We start from the raw sequence: 15339 nt of genomic DNA on the forward strand, positions 1-15339 counted from the left end.
AAGACACCATCTAGGATTTTCATAGCTGGAGAAAAGAAGTCAATGCCTGGTTTCAGTGCTTCAATGAACATGCTAACTCTCCTGTTAGGAGTTAATGCAGCTGGTGACTTTAAGCTGAAGCCGACGCTCATTTACAATTCTGAAAATCTTAGAGTCCTTAAGAGTTATAATAAATCTGCTCTGCCTGTTCCCTATAAATAAAACAACAAGGCCTAGATGACAGCACATCTGTTTGTAGCATGGTTTGCTGAATATTTTAAGCCCACTGTTGAGACTGACTATTCAGAAAAAAAGATTCCTTTCAAAATATTGCTTCTCACTGACATGTACCTGGTCACCCAAGAGTGCTGATGGAGAGACACGAGGAGGTTAATATTGTTTTCATGACTACTGACACAGCATCTATTCTGTAGCCCATAGATCAAAGAGTAATTTTGACTTTCAAGCTTTATTATTTAATAAATACACTTCATAAGGCTATAGCTGCCATACTGCCATAAATAGTGATTTCTCTAGTGGATTGGGAAAAGGAAAATGAAAACCTTCTGGGAAGGATTCAGAAGGTCTACATGCCATTAAGACCATTCATAATTCATGGGAAAAGATCAAAATATCAACATTAAGAGGAGTTTGGAAGAAGTTGCTTTCAACCCTCATGGATGACTTTGAAGGATTCAGGACTTCACTGGAGGAAGTAATTGCAGATGCAGCGGAAATAGCAAGAGAACTAGAATTAAAAGCAAAGCTTTCTAATTCTCTTCTTAGAAGTGAAGATTTGACTGAATTGCCAGAATCTCAGGATAAAATGAAAAATTGAGGAGTTGCTTCTTATGGACGGGCAATGCAAGTGGTTTCTTGAGGTGGAATTTACTTTTGGTGAAGAGGCTGTGAACACTCCTGAAATAAGAACAAATGATTTAAAATATTTTGCAAACTCAGTTGATAAAGCAGTAGCAGGTTTCAAGAGTATGGACTCCAGTTTTGAAAGAAATTCCATTGTGGATGAAATGCTATCAAACAGCATCACGTGCTACAGAGAAATGTTTCATGAAGAGTTACTCCACATGGCAAACTTTATTGTTGCCTTTTTTTTAAAGAAATTGCCACAGCCACCACAACCTTTATCAGCTACCACCCTAATCAGTCAGTAGCCATTAACATCAAGATGAGACCCTCTACAAGTAAAAAGATGATAACTCACTGAAGGCTTCAATGATTGATAGCATTTTTAGCGATAGAATATTTTTAAATTAAGGTATACACACTGTTTTTTAGGCATAATGCTATTGCACACTTAATAGACTGAATACCATATAGTGTAAATATAACTTTTACATGCACTGGGAAACAAAAAAAAATATGTGACTCACCTTATTACAATATTGCTTCATTCCAATATTTGCTTTATTGCAGTGGTCTAGAACTCAACCCACAATATTTCCAAGGTGTGCCTGTATTTGATTTATTGCATAACAAATTTGTCAGATCCTGGTCTAAAATATCACAATCTACTTCTGGAGTTACTTGTGGTAATGTTTGAATTTTTAAAAAATACATGAAAAAATAATATAAGGCTTTAAAGACATATAAAAATTAAACTAAAAGGCATAATAAAAAGTCTACCTATTTCAGTAAATTAGACAGTATCTGTTTTTGTTCATTTTCTATAATATAACTGGAAATCATATTTGGCAGCAATTCAAGTAAGTAGTGCTACCAGATACATTCCATTTTTCTAGGAGATATCTATTCTAACAATAAATTATTTCAATATGTCCCTACTGGTATAAGGGTATACCACGTATGTATGTATACCACTGTGTGTTATGACATACTATCTAATAATAATACTGCTAATAATAGTTATATCATTATTAACAAGTTGTCACTCTTAGTTTGACAAGGATTGCTCTGTCAGGGACAGATGGACGATATTATTCAGCTAACCAATTGCTCTTTCTTTTTGTGCCATGTCTAAGACATATAGCATCCTGTGGAGGACTGGGCATTTCTAGTACAGCCAGCTACAATTTAACTACCTTCTAGTAATCTGAGCATTGTGTCTCATTAAAAAATATTTCAAAAAATGAGCCACCTGTAGAATTTATGAAGGATGTTCCTTTAAAACATGAATGTACTTTAAACTGCTCACATAAATAGTTTCTAACACATGTATCAGAATTAACAAGTTAAGGCTATCCCTGTAATAGTCCACTTTTGACAAAATCACTTGTGAAATAAAAAAAAGAAAAAGAAAAAACTCTACTTGCTGAGTTCCTGCAAAAGATACTGTTTAACTTGTCAGAATGATTTTTTAATCAAAATTCAAAATAATGGAATAAAAATTTAACAGCTTAAAGGTCAAAGTTAATGCATATCTTCAAATTTGCAACTGATTTACTTATAAGTAAAAACATCCACAAAGTTTAATTGATTTTCCACCTTATATACTGAGAAATAGTATTTTGTAGCTCTTGAATAATTCACAAGTTTGAATCCTAAGGCATACATATATATATGTGTGTGTGTGTATATATATGTGTGTGTGTGTGTGTGTGTATATATATATATTTATATATATACTGTATTTATGCCTAATTATTCTGGCTGCAAAGGTCAAAAGGACAAAGTGGCCACAAGTTATAATGGGTTGGAGAATTTGGATGGAATGTGGATCTAAATTACTGTGTTACGTTACCTTGTTGAAATCTTGTTGCTAAAATTTTGCACTGCTAGGCAGTAAACCAGAAGAAAAAAAAAATAAATTGAGAAAGTGTCAATTTTTAAGCAAGTTTGACAAAGATTGAGTTTCATATGACAAATATTGTCAGCAAGACAGGATTCTGTCAGTGGAAGAAGTTTAAACATTAACAATTTCTGTCAGGCTGTTGACACAATCATGGCAGACATTTCCCAAGATGCCGAGATGACTGCTGGCATTTGTCAACAATCCTGTCATAGTGACAGTAATAAGACCATGTCTGGAAATGTGACAGTTTTGGCTTTGTGCTCCCCTGAGCAATAGCCCAGGTGTTCAGAGAAAGTGTGGGAAAACCCATATTTCTGCATTGTCATTCGAACACAGAAAACACAGGAGGAAAATGAGCTGTCACTCCAATTCCCATGATGCCTTGCTGCTTAGCATAACTCTACAGTGCGGCCCTGGGTCCACTGGTCCATATTCTGACAGATAATTAAGAAAGCAGCAGCTTTTTCTAGACGGCTCTTCCTCATGATTTGCATTTTAGCCAGAGGCGACCAGTTATAAAAAAAACATGATGGAAAGATGGTAAGAAGCCAATTAGATGGATGGATGGCTGACTGACAGCTCTCTGGTATTACGACTCCAGATTTCAGACTACATAGCCTGGCAGTTTTCTACAAGAACCAACTTTTTTGCAGGTTGGTAAAGCTGTTAAATGTGGAACTATATATAGCGCTATATAATTTTTGCAAAGTTGTACGTTTTCCTTAAATAAGCATGCATTCTTTTCAATCAGGGTTTGCATTAAACAAGTTTCAACAATTTAATCACAATTTGCATCACTAAATTTAGCAATATTAAAATTCTAGACAACTTGTAGGCACATTAGCTGTGCCAGTAGAGAAGTGATTAAAAAGCTGAGAACTACTTTGAGCCAGCAGAGATAAAGTGAGCTAATAATTACAATGTCTGTGCAAATATGCTTTGGAACTTTGAATTGTACATTGTTTGCTTTTAAGCAAATAAAAACATGGACCCTAAATTTCCTCTTCATCTTGAGATCTTGCACACATATATTTGGTTATTATCCCTGTTCAGGGTATAATATATGCTTGTGTTTCTGTTATTTTAGCTAATTTTGAAATTTAAAAAAAATAAACTGTTAGTGTCAAGCTTCCAGTTTGGCCGTGATATTCTATAGCTTCTAGCCAATAGGAGTCAACTCTTCACAATATTTTAAAATTTGGAAGCTTCACCAATGTTTCCTGTGTACTGCATGCCGTGTGTGTGTGTGTTGTGTGTGTGTGTGTGTGTATATATATACTTGTCAGATATATATATTAATATATATATCAGACACACACACAACACATACATTGTTAAAAGCAAACAATTTGCTATTAGTTTGGCATGTCTTCATTTGTAGTTTGAAATAAGAAATTTTTCTTTCAAATTGTAAAGATACCTCAGATTTTATTTTAATCTTGAAATATGAAGGGTAGGCAATTATTTCACTATATATTGAAGTTCTAGTAAAGAATATTAACCCAAAGCAGAAACATGAGCATATTCTCTTACTGTGGGTAATGAATCTTCTACAAACTGAGGATAATTATTAAACTAATGGTAGGTCTGAATGTTTTTAGTTGCTTAAAACTAAACAGTATACATTCAAAATTCCATGTATATCACTCAAACTACACTGATGTCAAAATCCACAACACACATAAAGCATGAGGGATAACCATTTCTTTTTGTTTTCTTTTAAAACTGTACTAATATTTGTCATTTTGCTCTGTTGAAATTAGATATGCTCAGTATACTAATAACAATTCTAAAAAAATTCTAACTGCACATACTTAAAAAGTTTAAACAATTACTCCTTTAAACAAGTTCAAAGGAGTAATTTTTCTCCCATAGACATAATACAATACAAGTAGAAATAGAAATCATCCTGAAGATTTTTTAAATGATTTTTAAGGAAATTTGTTTTTTTTCAATACCCAAAGCCCTTATACAATTAAAATACTTTTACTATTTAATATTTTACTTTTTCCTCATTTTCTATTTTAAGGGGAGAAATGCCGAATATAAAGTGTCCTAGCAAAGAAATTCTTTAAATAAGGAAAGTTAAAAAGCTTTGAAACATTTGCCTCTATGGTTGGATATTTATGCTTGGAGTCTAGCAGTTTTTTTTTTTTTTTTTAATTTCCTCATGTCTTCTGCTTTCATCAACTCCTCATACTTTGCATTGAAATTTATTTCACTGTTGGATTATCTTATTTATTGCACAATGGCAATACATTATATTTTCACAAGGTCTTGAGGAAGTTGTGGGTTTTTAGAAAAAAATAATTAGAATTGAAATTTGAGGAACTATGTATTGTATACAGATTTTAAAATAACAACTCCTTGCAAATTTTGTTTTGTTTCAAACTATGCATTAAAAGACAATTTTTGTTTAAGGGACAATCTGAAGAGCAATATTTGTTGAATTGAAATGGTTCTGAAAAAACTCATTTTGAAAGTATCATCACTATATCACTGTAGGTTAAAGAGACATGTTTCTAAATAAAAAACAGAGTGTGTCATCATCAAAACAAAACTACATCTCACCACAAAACTCATGAGGATGTGCCTGGAAAATGTAGTAGAATTCATTGGAGCCTATTGCTACCATCATTTTCATATTAAACTTTGCAATTTGAGTGACTGGAATTTGAGCTTAAACAGTGAAGGAAAGCATATAGGCAAGTTTCTTACAAATTGTTTTTCTTCAGTATATCTATATTTCTAATGGAATATTTGGTTGAAGATTTCCTTTCCTAGTTTCAAAACAGAATTATTTTTGAGACACATTATGAAAATGGCTAATATTCTCTTCAGTGCATTTTATACTGCAAATTAAAAACTTAAGTAAAAAACATTTAAGATGCGAATGTTAAAAAATGAAGGAAAAGGTCATTTTCCTGAGGTTTTTTTTCTAGATAGTTTATAGAAATATAGCCTCATTTTATAATCCTATAAAAATCAAATTCTTCATTCAATATTTATAGGCACTTTCCCTAAGTAATATAACAATTGACCTCAAACATCTTTTAATATCTTTTAAACCATGCCATCAAAGAATAACATTGTTTAAGGAACATTTAAAAATCATGTCATTAAGGAATAATGTTGTTTATGTTGAATTGCTCTTTAGCACCTCATACACTTTTCTAACTTTGTAAACACCCAAATGACCCTGCAAACCACCAGTCATAACACACTGGTGAAATATTTGCCTCCTTTAGTTATTGGATATAGAGCAGTTTCCAGGAGCCAAGGGATTACATAAAATCTGCTCACTTTCGCTGATTTGGAATGAAGTCTGGCAGTTCATTTACATGTTATTTTGAGAGAGAGAAAAAAAGAGAGAGCAGAGAGTATTCAAGAGACAGAGACACTGAGAGAAAAAGAAATCAGCAACAACTCTTTGTTATACTATGTTCATAAATTGTGCAGAATTTCATTTAAATGAATGGTTTGAATTATGTAAGAAATTCAACCAATAACAAGGCATAGATATAGAAACCACAAGCTTCCTAAAGACTGCAAATGTGTATTGATCCCAATAGTCAAACAAATCTTTCTCTCTTTCTCCCTACCCTCTGAGAGTCACTCTTAAATTTCATTTTAAGCACATTACTGCCTGTCTTGTGTAACAGCTATCTGTAAGCTTTTTAAAGGCAGGGGCTGAAGCTGACTTGTCTTTTTTGTTTTGCTGCACCAACAATATCAACTTATAGTAGAGTCTCAAAAGTGATTGAATTTAGTGTAGACTTTCACCTGGCTTTGCAGCCATTGGTTCTCATACCTGAGGCAGGTTAACAACCCAATTGACTAGTTAGTTCCGTGGGCCCAAGTTGTGACTGAGCCAGTCAGTTTTGTAATATTTCTCAAGCACAAGCCGAGCGAAGTTGAAGCACATGCCTTGGTTGCAAGATTGGATGAGCAATGATGCTCAAGACTGAAGGAGCAATCCATGTTCTAGTCATCATCATCACATCATTCGATCACTGTAATCTGTCATCTGTCTAAGGCTGACCATTGTTAAGCATCTATACTATAGAGAATAGTTCTTATACCTATGACTTGTTAACTAGTTAATGGGTTAGTTTCAAGGCAATAGTGACTTCCATAAGGAAAACTATCCTGTGTCTGTAGATAAACATGATAGAATATTGGTGATTTCTTACCATTTAACCCAATTTTATTGAGTTGATCCTTCAAACATCCTTGAGAAGTAAATATTTTAATCCTCATTTTGCATATTTGATATCCAAGGAGTTACGTGACTTTCTCTAGGTCTGATATCTAGTGTGTGGCAAAATAAAATTTGAACTGAAATCTTTCTGATTTTCAAACTTCTCTTCCTTTCATTGTGCCTGACTTTCTTAAAAATAATTAATATCATAATTGTTAGTATAAAAATAAGTTCCAGTTTTATTGTACGCATTTCTGGAGAAAAAAAACTTATGAATAAGAAATTAGTAGTGTTGTGTACCTTTGTACATGAGTAGCAACTTTATTTATTTTAATTATGTTATTCTCATGTTCTCAATACAAAACAAAAATTTTCTTATCATCTGCAGAGTTTTGACTTGCTAAATAGGTAAAAATATTTGGACACTAATCTTGTTTATAAATTTAATTTAGGGAGGTAGAAGAATAAATGTAAGAGAATAAAATCATAAAGTCTTTACCTTTTTGGATCTCAGAATCTGTTAGAACAAAACACAAATAATTCTAATACAATACTTGATGCACACGTTATAATGTCTTTGTGCTCAATCTTGTTAAGTGATTACACTGACCAGGATAGGAAAGAGAACACTTAAGGTAAGAAGAACAGCATGAGCCTGAAATATGAGTGAGACTGTCAAATTATCACAAGCATCTAGAGCATAGGGTGAATGCTATGAGGGAGGCTTGTGGGGGGATGACTATGTTGAGAAACAATCCTGGAAAATCAGGCTAGGACAAAATAAAGGAGTCACTTTCTTACCAGACTAAGACGCTTACACTTACTTCTAATGGGAATTCATCTCCAAGCCTCACTAAGATGTGATCAGATTTGTGAATTGGGATAACTTTAAAAGCAAAATGGAGCAGGGATGGAAAGTAAAAAGTTTGGTGACAGAGAGACCAGTGTGGGGACTGTTTCAGTGACAGGAATGATGAGTAACTGAGCTAAGACTGTGACAGTGAATTATAGAGATGAAGGTTTTATTACGGCCAGCCCCGGTTGGTAGCATATCAAAAACACCTGAATTCTTTGCTGATAACAGCTTTACTTTCATTAGATTTAGGCCATAAATCTGCTGGTAATGGCCCAATTTGATTGTTAAGCATAGTTCTCTGTCATCAGTGAAGAGCTGGAGCAGAAGTAGAAAATGTTTAAGTATTTTCTTCTTCTAGGGAAACAGTTCATTACATTAATATTAATTTTTTTCTATTTTTATTTTTTCAACAGAAGGTCATACATATGCTATTTGAGAGTTCACAGCTAGCCCCTCACTACTCAAATTGTGGGTGTTATTACCAGACTGCGGGGATGCACAAGAATTGACTTGAGAAGCAAGGAGATTATTCATGCTCCTGCACACTCTGTTATCTCTGGGAGCTCTTAATCAATGCAGGGTGAGAGCCAGTTAGCGTGACTGAGGTTAGGGTAAACGGGCTGTTCAGGGAAAGAATTAAAATGTGATTATTATTCAAATTGGAATATAGAGAACATAATCCAAGATGGAAGAGAAGGAGAATAATAGAAATAAATAAAAATTTACCCACTGAATCACTTGCTCTATTGAATCTAGTCCTTGAAATTCCAAAGACATTATAATATGCTTTGACTAAAGGGAATGATTTGGGAGATTTACACTCTATCTTTATTGGCTCCTGCAGATATGCTGAAATATAAATTATCACATGCTGGAAATGTCTACTAAATATACCTTGATATACAAATTAAATTCTCCTATAGAAAATTGTACTGTACTCAAAAACCTATATATGAATAAAAAAACTAAATTCTAAATAACAGTTGATGGTTCTGTGATTATGAAGAAAATAGATGGTGGGCCAAAATTCTAGTCATAAACACTAGAATTTAGGTTACAACTTTGGAGCTCATTAGGGCTTTAATAATGTAATTTACCTAAAAGATTTTGAAAATACTTTGCTAATATTTAAAATTGTGATTTCCTTATTTAATAATAATTTATTCTACAGCTAATTTGAAGAAGCGTTAGTCATAAATGTGTTTACTTTGTCTTGTTCTTGAAGATATTGCTGCTAATGTAAAAGACCAGTGATTTAAATTCATGTATGTCTTAGTTGTATGAACCATTTTACTTTATTTTTCTTAGATTGTGCCTATAAACTTCTATGTCTTGGTGAGCTTCTTTTTTTCCTAAAAATGTTACCTACCATGTGTTTTTATTCCATATTTTTATCATATAGTTTGACCTTTTCCTTCACAATCTAGTTTCTAGATAGTTATGTTCACTACTGAGATTTCAGCTGTCTCTGGCATATGGCCTTAATGTTTGATAACTTATAATCAGCAATTACTAGAACTGATAACAGACCATGGAAATTCAGATAAATCTTGGGGAATTATTTTTAAAAATACCTTGACATTCTCTCTCTGGATAGATGCATTCACATACATTGCTTTATCTTCTTTTCACTTCCAGATATCCGGGTCAGAGCAGATAAAATTCAAGCCGCCATGAACATACTGTGCTTTGCTGTGCTTCAGGGGAGAACTTCTAAACCACTTTATTCAGAACAGCAAAATACCTGTGGTTTAGGCTCATCAAACATTGTCTGTCTTTCTGCTCTTCTCTATCTAGAGATAATAGAGAAAGCTAGGCTACCACATAAACACTTCAACTTCAGGGAAATTGGAAGCTATGAAGTACTTCAAGCATTACAAATTCACCCCTTCTGTCTTGTTTTTCTATCTCCCTTCTTTTTTCCCTCCTTTATTGTCATCTGTCTTCAAATTTAAATCTTGAAAATTAAGGAATATTTACATTGATAGAAGTCTTTGAAAATATCATTTTTATTATTAAGAAGCAAAATATAATTTTGTACCTTTCAGTCAATATGAAATGGCCAATTATGTTTAATTTCACAAACTGAATAAACCACATATAAAAAGTGTGAACTATGAAAGGAGCATGGCATTTATCATTCATTTTTTGCAATGATTTAATTTAAAAGTAAAAGTATTGCCGTAAAATATATGATCTTTCAAAATGAATTAATTCACTTGACATTTTTGGTGTTGTTTGAAATTACTTTCAGGTGATGCTGTGATATTAACTATTACATGTTCTTTGATATATAACACAAGAGATCTTGAACTTATTTTCATGATACCTAGACAGACCCCTTTCTGTTCATGATGGCTAAAATATCAAGTTTTTTTCCCCACAGATCATTTAATTTTTTATATCATGAGTATATTACAATATTGCAGTTTTCATCAAACTTGAATAAAATTTTTACCCATTAAAAAATAACTAATTCTCAAAGATGTTCAATTTTAACATGAATCATTTTATTTTAATTAAATATGTGTAAACATAAAATTGGTACAAATTCTTTATGATGGATACTATTATACAACTCTAAAAGCCAAACAAATTTATATTTTAAATGCAAGTGAATTTACAAAAGAAAAAATAGAAACAAGAAAATTTATTTTATATGACTGAAGAAGTCACTTTTCTGCAAAACAATTGCTGCCAGCAATATGAATATAACACAGCTATCACACAAGATCATGCACTGAACCCTATGTGATAATGCAATTCTCCCACCACTTTCTTTCCATTTACATAAAAGCAACAATAACAACCAAAACTTCTAGTTCTTATCATGTGTCTTAACATTATTTCTCATTCATTTATTGTAACAAATCATTTGTGTATTAAATATTTTCTGTCCTATGCTTTCCTCATTAGCCCAAGGTCATTGATAAAGTATTCTTTTCCTCTTTGTGACCTTAAGCACAAATGAGAATACAGATACTGAAATTGCATGGCACTAGCAAATCATGAAGGGGCCATTAAAATGATCAAAAATGTAAACATTTTCTAGATTATAATTTTAAAAACTAAAACCCCCCAAAATATAAAATTTTGTTTAGATTACTGATAGCTCCTAAGACACATTATTTGAACATCAGAGATATGTTTACTCTTATTTGAGAAATACTAGAGAGAGTTGACTGGTAGTAGGTTGATCGTTATAAAATCATTCCTTTTCTAATGTCCATATTTTTTCTTCAAAATGTTTATGAGATAAGGCACAAAATAAGAAACTTAACCAAAATTTTAGTTTAAGAATGACAATATTAAATGTTAAAATCCATGATTTTTGTAAATCTTCGTAATTCTGCTATACAGACTGAATTCTGTACTTTTAAGTTGACTTGAATGAAAAGTCAAAGACTTTTAAATAATTAAGTTATCTCATGCATTCAGTTAGCACACTCAATAACAAAAAATTGCACTGAATAACAAAAGAGGCATTCATTGATAAATACAAACTTTTGGGAAACCCAGAGTAAATATGAGTTAAATTGGATTTCCTAAACCTATTCTATTAATGTCTCAGCACAGGACCATAAGAATTCATCTTCTAAATGAGAACTGGAGCACATCCACCTCCAACACAGGGTGGGCTTCCTTTGAGTTAATTTTGTGATGCAGTTGGTAAAAGGATGAATGTGGGCTTAACTGGCTTTTCTAGATAGAGCACATTCCCAATCTGATCAGACAAGGTTCCTAGCTGTTACTGCTCAGGGCCTTTGCATTGGCTTTTACTTTTGTGTGGAATGCTCTTCCTCCAAATATCCAGAGCCCCTAAAAATGTTGTTTTCTCAATTATCAGCTCCTCAGAGATGCTTCCCTGAATTTCCTATGTAAAATAACACTACCTTTTTTACTTCTCTTTATTTATCTATTAGAGTCTGAAGATACAACAACATAGTCTCAACCGACCTTGAAGAGTCTTTTGGGAAAACAACTTCTTAAATACATAAAGTCAGTATACAAGCAGCACTCATATGACAAGATAAAGGCATCTTTAGGGTACTTTAGGAACTCAGAGCAAGAACCCATTGTGAAGGTTTGAAGAAGATTTTCTGAGAGAGATGGTGTTGATCTGGTTCATAAGAAATGGGTCATAGTCAAAGAACTAAAGTAAGAAGGGGTTTCAAGTCAGAATAAATATGAACGAATGAATGTATAGATTTGTAACACAGCCTGAGGAAATTACATTGATTGGAAAAGCACAAAGTTAGAAGGTAAGAAAGTTGGGAAATTACATTCCTGGATAGGTTTGAAAATACACGTGTAGATATGTTCCCCTTTTTTGGCAGTTGTCCAAACCTATAGCCCTTGCAAAAGCGGCACTCATCAGGGACCATTTTAAATTATCATGTAACTTTCATCTTCCCAGAGTTAGCTAGAAACAACTGATTGAATCAGGAGACACCAAGGAGCTCTCTCATTAGATAATGATTGACCAATCAGATTCTCATTCTTAGTAATTCAAACTGTAAGGTCTAGAAAGAGGTCAAAATTCATTTAGTGGCAGAGTTTGAATGTAGGTGATGGTAAAGCAAAGCCATTTACAAGCAGGCACCAAGGAGGGAATAAATTATGAGTCATAAAGGAGAATGGCAAGCAGTCATAAGAAGACAGAAGAAAAATAAGACAATGCAGAGAGAGGCAAATGGGAAGAGAGATATCAGTTTCCAATTTTCAATTTCTTACATCCAGTCTCTTTAGTTCTAGCTAATCTTTGCTTCTTGACCAGAGATACTCATTGGACTATAAGTTACCTTTTTCAAAGGGTATTTAATAAATGGAACTCCTTCTGTCCAGTTTTTATTGGATCCAAAGACAATAAGTACCGACCAGTGCTGCAATCCAAAGCTAGGGGAGAGACTGGACTTTCAAAGAGGTGTTCAAAATCTGATTTTAGTCCTTAGCACCTCACATACTGTGAGTATGATGAAGTTGAAGAGAGGAATTTTTTTGAGAAACAGAGAGGATTATCAACGTATTGGAAGGGCTTTCTCTCCATGGAATAAGGATGGGACATGCCTCCTCCTCAACTAAAGTTTAGTGGAGTTTCAAATACCTTACCAGAAGAGCTTGATTTGTGTCCTCTTCAAGTCTGATGAACACAACCACCTGGTGTAAGAGTCATGTCTAAAAATTCTACAAATGAAAGTCATGAATGGAGCTGCCTTTTGTTGGTGAATAAAGAGGCCTCAAATGTCAAGTAGCTGTTCTTTCACCCAATGTTGGTCCAGAGTACCTGTCTGTCAGGGCCTGTTGTGGAAACTGTGCTAAGGTGTAGGTCTCAGGCGTAGATGTAGCACCATTGAAGAGAGATCATTCGGCACCTGAGGTGATGAAATTTCTCAGGACCTAAAGGAGGACCCACACACAGGTGAAGAGAGTCCTTATCAGCTGTCAGAAGGCTATTATGCATAAGTCTCTGTGGAGTTATAAGACAATTAGGAGATAGTTGATCAACTTTAAATAATTGCAATAGTCAGAACAAAGAAATGAGACATGATATCTGGATCAGCTGAGTAAGATTTTTTTCTGTTTCTTATCCCTTTTCTCTTTCCAGCTCCAACCCTGGAGGGGTCAGAGGACTAACTGGGGCCAAAAGCCACTAGTGAGGCACCAAGAAGCACAAGCAAAGAAAGAAGGCAGATAACTCATCTATCTTCAACATGGTCTCCAGAATGAAAGAAGTTCAAAGTTTTGGCTTTTACTCAGGATTAGATTCTTCAGTTACTAAAATGAAGCTGTTATTGGGACTAAAAATTAACATTTGTTTTCTGCAACAGCAAAAGAGCTATAGATAGTAGTTAAAATTGTCCAGGATTCTTTGATCAGGTTCCTAGAAGCAGCGCTTAAGACAAGGTTCTTGTTTAAGTGATTTTTGATGAGATCTCTCGGAAGAAAGTGATTGGGGAAAATGGAATGGGGAAGCCAAAAGCTAAGCAGAGAATGATCTCTGCCGGAGAGCAAATTCAGTCTTCAGTCTGGTTCCACACGGAAATTCTGGAGCAAATCACAGCACAGCATTGGACTCACCTCCACCCACTTGTTGAATTCTATGGGGAGGTGGGCAGGGTGCGGGTGGGAGGTTTGCCATGCATGGCCTGCCGGGGTTAAGTGGCAGGTCTGTACGGGCACCGACAGAACCCATTATATGGGAATAGCGATAAAGAAGAATTTGTCTCACAGAATAAATTTGAACATAGAAAAAAGTAAAACTGCATTCTGGTCGAAGCTAACTAGCCTCATTCATGCAGTAACCATTTCAGTCACAATTACTCATCCTTAATTTATCTAATGTTGTAAGTTTCTATTCTTTAAAATCAAAGAAGATTGCCTGGACCAAAATTGGGACATTACATAAGGATCGTTCTATCTCCAGCAAATGGGTCTAGGGAAATCAGAAGATATTCTGTGCATATTGGTGCCACAAGTAAAAAGATGAATACAGATTAGAGTCACCTCCTATTGTCAAGCTCACTGTTTCTATAATCATAGTAATGAACTTGATATCTCAAAACTGATTTTTTAATTAGGAGAAGGACTAATCTAAGATTCATATGTTTGCCTTACAGATTTCGTATTTGTAAGCAATGAAAGAAGCAAAATATTTCGGAGATTATGATATGCTATCCTTCCACATCAAATTCACATTCCACAAATTTCAAGTTCCTATGAACATTGAATGATAGGATTCAATTGAGCCACTCTCTTGGGTAAAACCCCCATCTTCTAAAATTCACTCAGAGAGGTCATATTCTGGCTTAAATTTCAAAACATGTGGCATTTGCTATTTTCCCCTAGTCTAGAAAAGAGAGCTCCTCGAGGTTAACAAAGATTTCTAAAGTGTTTTATCTGTTAAGAGATTCTGCCTTAAACTAGGTACCCGGCTCCCCTGATAGAAACTTGTCATGGTGTCTAGTGCCACAATAGAAACATGTTTGTTTGTTTGTTTGTTTCATTTTGCCATGAAAAGCCAAGCAACTCACAATTCCCAAGCCACAATAATGTGTTATGAGAAGATAAATGAGAGTGATGAGAGACCCTGTATTTCGTCCTGGTTGCTAACACTATTGCAGGTGCTTTGTTGAACAAAGCTCTTAAGACAAAGCCATAGCACCAGTAGTAAGCAAAAGAGTCCAACACAAAGGTCAGGAATTGTCTGTCCATGGGACACAGGCCAGAGAGTGACTATTTTAGGCAGGAGAGCTCCTGCTACAGTTTCTTTTCACACTTTTATACAAACACTGGTGAGGGTACCTGAGCTTACATAGACAGTCTGAGTTCGAGATAAAAGTCATCCTGTTAAGAATATTTGGGCTCCAGCCTGGATCACAGAGAGTCCTCAGAGTGGCAAAAGAGGATCACACACAAATCTTAATTGGATGACCCGACTGAACAAGAAGAAATCCAGAGTTCTAAGAGCTCAGAGAAATAAGAAGGAAAAAGACCAAGGAGGCATTGAAATATGAAGATAAAATCAATACAGAA

The sequence above is a fragment of the Pongo abelii genome, chromosome 5 (assembly GCF_028885655.2).
Source record: "Pongo abelii isolate AG06213 chromosome 5, NHGRI_mPonAbe1-v2.0_pri, whole genome shotgun sequence".
NCBI lineage: Eukaryota > Metazoa > Chordata > Mammalia > Primates > Hominidae > Pongo > Pongo abelii.